Source organism: Musca domestica, unplaced genomic scaffold (genome assembly GCF_030504385.1).
Source record: "Musca domestica strain aabys unplaced genomic scaffold, Musca_domestica.polishedcontigs.V.1.1 1, whole genome shotgun sequence".
Lineage (NCBI taxonomy): Eukaryota > Metazoa > Arthropoda > Insecta > Diptera > Muscidae > Musca > Musca domestica.
In genome coordinates this window covers 41,035,296-41,041,170 of record NW_026712114.1, presented here as the reverse complement: position 1 = coordinate 41,041,170, position 5,875 = coordinate 41,035,296, and the positions used below count along the sequence as shown (strand labels likewise).

Sequence of the window (5,875 nt, the reverse complement as noted above, 5' to 3'; positions counted from 1 at the left end):
TGGCAGCGGTGGGATTCGAACCCACGCCTCCGAAGAGACTGGTGCCTTAAACCAGCGCCTTAGACCGCTCGGCCACGCTACCCATGCGGTGTGGTCAATACAAATTAACACATACGCACACATGCACATAATCCAAATGAGAGAAAAGACTATCGTATCGACAAAATACAAATTCTTTTAATAGAACATGCTGCTGTCAAGCAGCCATTTATTTTTATACCTAGCCTCATGTTTGAATGGATGGATGTGTTTGACTATATAATAAGAGTGTGGGCATTTTGGCTTAAGATAAAACATTTAGCTATAGTAACTACTCATACGATAAGGGTGTGAAAAAAAAAACTAAATTAGACGTTAACAAATCTATTAAATTTAATTATTACTCAACAATGGCGTATTATACCCTCCACCATAGTATGGAGGGTATATTAAGTTTGTCATTCCGTTTGTAACACCTCGAAATATACATTTTAGACCCCACAAAGTACATATATTCTTGAACAGCATAAAATTATATGGCGATTTCCGTCGGTCTATCCGTCAGTCAGTCTGTCCGTCTTTGGAAATCACTCTAGCTTCCGAACGAATTTTACTCGAATAAATATTATGTCTGCACGACTTTTGGTATTGAAAATGGGCCATGGAATAACGGAATTCTTTCAAATTTGGTATTGGATGTTCGTAATGGATGCTACAGCCATGTGGGTCCACGTCTTCGTATAGCCCCCATATAACGGTACCACCGCTATTCGGTATTTTGATGATTTTAGCTACATTATTCACCGATTTTTTTTGGTTCGCATTTAAATGTCGTATAGACCCTAATATAACAGCTACATTCGGTATTTTTAAGATTTTAACAGAATTTTAACGGATTTTATTGTTTTGAGGGTTGCCAAAATCGTTCCAAATTGTGGAGGGCATTCAAAGTTTGGCCCAGCCGAACTTATACCTATTTTACTTGATATAATTTTAAAAATAAAATTGTTAAATTTTCACAAACAGTTATTTTATAAGTTTAGGAAAAAATAATAATTACACAGCATGAAAAACTCATTCCGAATACAAAACGACTTAGAAAATATCAGTCTGTTTATCGACATATTTATAACCTCAACATACGGTTTGATATAAATTTCCCCATTATGAATTTACTGTTTGTCTGGGATGTACTTGAAGGAGTTGACCTATATATCCCATCTTCACATTAGATGTAATATGAGAAGAAATATTGATAAGTGATAAGTTTGAAGAAAATCGGACACTAATTTCACTTATTTTGAGGGTTATTTTTTTTTTAAATGGTGATTTTTTGGGATAGGTACCACAGGCAGTGAACCGATGTATCCCATCTTTGTTCCACACCTTTTCAGATATAATTCGAAACAATTTATTTCATTTGTAATTTGAAAGAATTGAATTGTAATTGGTAAATATCTATTTAAAATTCGAATTATTTTATTTGTAATTCGACTAAAATTCGATTAAATGGAAAAAACCCAACCAAGCAAAAAAAAAAGTAACTTTTGGTTTCGAATTGCAAATGGAATAATTTAAATTAGAGTATCATATAGTCGGCCCGTCCGACTTTTGGTCTTTCTTTACTGGTTGAAACTAAAATTCTGTACTTTAAGAAATAAAATCGTACAAATTTGTGCGAGCGTTGAGAAAAAAATACTAAATGTCACAGGCTCAGATCTAAACTTCCGTGCGACGAAAATCGATTTGCAAAATTGTACTTAAAACATACAAATAATTATACAAAAGTTAAAACAATATTTTTTAATAACTAAAAATTAAAAATCATAGGTTGTTTTTTTTTCTAAGTGCGTTCTATCCAGTACAATTTTGAAAAACTCAAAGTAAATTTTTTTTATTTGAATTATATGGATAGGCCCTTCAAAATACCTAAGGTCGGCTGATCTATGTTTTTTACATTTTGGGAACAATTTAATAAAAAATCTAGCCGTTGGCAAACATTACTTTTGAAACTATTGTCGCATATTCCTACCAAATGTTTTATGTCTCTGCAACATTGTTTACGCTCCTTGCAGCAGATTGTTTCGATAGCTGGTTGAAATTAATAAATCTGTGATACACAAGTGTTGAGTTGTTGGATTTTCGAGAAGCGTGTGAACATTTTCATGGGTCTTTTCAATATTTCAAACTTTATATTCAAATGTTTATATTTCGTGTATATTTGTTGTTGTTGCTGTTGTTGTTTTCACCTACAACACCTGCCTTGATGTCTGGCCGGTCATTTTATAGGTGGTATACGAGATGATGTGACGACGATGGCCACATACGGACATACCCAATGATACATGGTGACTGCATGTGCAGGGCATACATATATACGTACGTATAACGTATATTGAATGTGGGTTACTTGATACGTCGTGATGATCACGATCGACAAGAGCGCCGTTGTTAACAAATATTTTTGGCAATTTTCTCATCATTAACATAACATATCCAGCAAAAAAGGATGCTGTTACCGATGATGATAATGTTGACGATGATGCATGGTTGGAGGTGGCCAATGGAAAAAAAACGTGTCATTGCAAATTGAATACATTGATTATTTGTTGGTAGGATCAGGATATGAACGAGATATTAGTAATTAAAATTTCGATACTAATTTAAGCCATATGGTCTCATTTAGCCTTTTTTGCGTTTTAAAACACACAAATAATTTTGGATGCTGAAGGCAGGCAGAGTGTTAGCACACCAGGAGTCGTCTGTGACACTTGTGGGTGAAAGGATTCGATGTGAGAATGAACAATATCTCAAATAATGTATAAAGAAACTAATATTGTACCCTACAGTAATTTATGCAAGAATGTTAATAATGTTCAAAAAATAGTGTGTATTTTTGATAAAAAAACGAATTCTTGTGGCAATGAATATGACAAACATTCTTGGTTATTTTTGTAGGACGATAATTTTATAACTGAGGCTAAAGCTTTAATGAAATAAAGTAAAAAGTATGAGTCGTTTTTGCCGGCAGATTTATAGTTTCAGTCTTGCATTATGTTTGTTCAAACTGTTGACCCTTTATGGGGCAGGTTCTGAAGAAATAGGCCAATATTGTCCATTTCGTATCGAGCCTAAGTCTGATAAAAATTATACTGCCTGCCATATTTGGACTGTATCATTTCTATATCCTTCATTTTTATGTCATAATTTTTGTAAAATGTTGAAATGTTAGGAAAGTACATAAGTGTGTGGCGGTCAGAATTATTCCACTTCATCTAATACTGCTAAAAATATTAGTATGTGCAAAATTGAAAGAAAATCGAACATTTATTTCCAAATTTTTACGAAATAATAATTGTCGAAATGTTAATCTTTTGTGGAGAAGGGACGATGGCCGATAAATTCTATCTTCACATCAGATCTTGTGAAAGTAGAAATATTGGGATGTGTGATGTGATTTTCGCATTTTATTATTCCAAATTTTGACCCCTTGTGGATTTTCACACTTGACCCAGCACTAATGCAAATATTAGGTTGTAAAGTTGTAAAGTTTGAATCAAATAAAATAATCCTTTTACTTTCTAATAAGTCAAATATTTTCTTTGAACATTTTGATCTTTGGTGGAAAAGGTACTTGAAGGAGTGGACCGATTCTGAAATTCTATATATACATCAGATCTCAGGTTGAAAAAAATATTAAGACATACCAAGTTTGAAATTTCATGAGAAATATAAATATTCAAGATATTGACCAATTTTGAGGGAGGCATCCGAAGGAGTGGTCCGCTATAATTCATATTCATAACAGATCTTGTGTTGGTAAAAATATTCAGATGATGAAAATCTGACTCTTTTTCACATTTTATGAGAATTACACTTATTCTAAATGTTGACCATTTGTGGTAGAGGTCCTTGATGTAGTGGGCCGAATTTGTCCATTTTCTCGCCTGACCTAGCGCTGGTACGAATATTGGAGTTTGCAAAGTTTTAACAAAATTGGATTATCCCTACTTGTTCTGTTATGTAAATTATTTCAAAGAAAATTTTGATCTTTTGGAAGGGAAGTGCTGGAAGGAGTAGGTCGATATTGCCCATCTCCGAACTCGATCTAAGTTTGATAATAACATTACGATATACCAAGTTTGGACCAAATCGATTTTCTCTAAAAGAAATCGAAAGTTACCACGGTAACGAGCGATGGAAATGGAGAAACAAAAGATTTATCCATTTGTGGTTTCCCAGCCAAATAAAAGGAATCACACTATCACGCTTGAATTTCATCACGAATAACTTTTTTTCTGGAAAATTCTCACCAAAATGCTTTTGTAAGCTTGTAAACAATATAATGAGCTGTCACTGGAATAATTTTAACAGCTGTCGGAAGAGTGGCTTAGAAATCACAGCAGTCTGAAGTTGGTTGCAGTTCTTTCATTTCACCCTGTAAAAGTTTGAATAATCCTAACATTTGATTTCAAAATTTTATTTCATAGACTTTCCCAATTAATTGCATATTGAATTAGCGGTTTAAATTAGTTAACATTGTTAACTATGCTTTAACGATATCATAACAACAGATATTGTAGCAGCTCATACTGCTGTGTTCGTTCTGACTCCTATCAATCGGGTTCTGCTTCTAAGTTCAGTCTCAAAAAGGACGCAACCTGTACGGTTTGGGTCCACAAAGATGCTGGAGTTAGTTGAGTAGGTTTGGCTGGGCAGCGAAAGAGATGCAGCGGGCAGATGTTCTGCAATCTGGGCCCAATAGAGGTCAATCCGGGCCATAACACCTGAGGTTTTTACACCTGGTGACAATATTTTGACTCTGTCTTGTCCCATTTTTATACTTCAATGTCTTCGACATATGACCATTAGAATAAAGGTAACAATTCAAATTTATGAACTACCAGAAAAAAGGACCACCCATTTAATTAAGACATTATGAAATTTTTGTGAAAAAAATAAAGAAATGCTCATTTCGTTTCAGAAATTCCTAAAATATCAATATAAACTCCCCATGGAGTGTAGTTCTCAAGAGCAGGCACAATATTATATTTCAATTCATTCATTCACACAATGAACCAAAGCAAAATATGAAACACCAATGAAAAGAGAATCGAAAAAGGAAAGGAACACCAAAATATGCCCACACAGAAACATGGGAAAGTTTGAGAAATAAAATTAAGTTGTATCTTAGCACATCATAAAAATGACAAATCAACCAGCCCTCTTCACTGTGTATGGCTGTGTGTGTGTGCTTGAGCGTGGACATTGAAGACGACACAAGGACAATGGAGTTTGTGCAACGGTATAATCATCAAAAATATCCCAAAACCATATTTCTGCATAAACTCGTAAATAACAAAAAATGAGAAGACAAAAGGATGTTGAAATTAGGCGCCATTTGGCCCACTGGAATACAACAAAAGCCATACCAACATTATTGGTTGGCTAACAATGAACACGTACCGCTATCTCATATTTCCCGGGCAGATTGTTTTCACTTTCACCTTTCATTATTAGGCCATAACAAAGCCACAATTGAACAAACAAAGCAACAACTAATGGCACTCCCAGAGTAGTTGTTGTTGTTGCTGCTGACATTACTTTTCTTTGTCCTTGTATCATGAACTTCAATATCAAAGTGGAATAAATAGCAAACAAGAAAATATCCGATCGACTAGTTAGTCAGTCAGTTCGTAGCGATCCTTTCATTTCAAAAGACAAATGCATGCTTGACGGGCATAGCAAATTGTCTCATTATTCGGGTCACGTTCGTCACATTTCCCTTTTTCACTTCATTATTGCGGGAGGAGTACTTGGTGTAAATACATTTCAAATATGACACATCATAAATTACACAAATATTTACGCAGGAATGTTTGGGTAGAATACTTTG

At 34.2% G+C, this 5,875-nt stretch overlaps 1 non-coding gene across 1 annotated transcript; it reads right to left on the bottom strand.

Annotated features, from left to right (window-relative positions):
* TRNAL-AAG (transfer RNA leucine (anticodon AAG)) lies at positions 1–82 on the bottom strand. Its single transcript has one exon. It is a non-coding gene; the product is annotated as a tRNA-Leu (tRNA).
* Between the last annotated feature and the right edge of the window lie 5,793 nt (positions 83–5,875).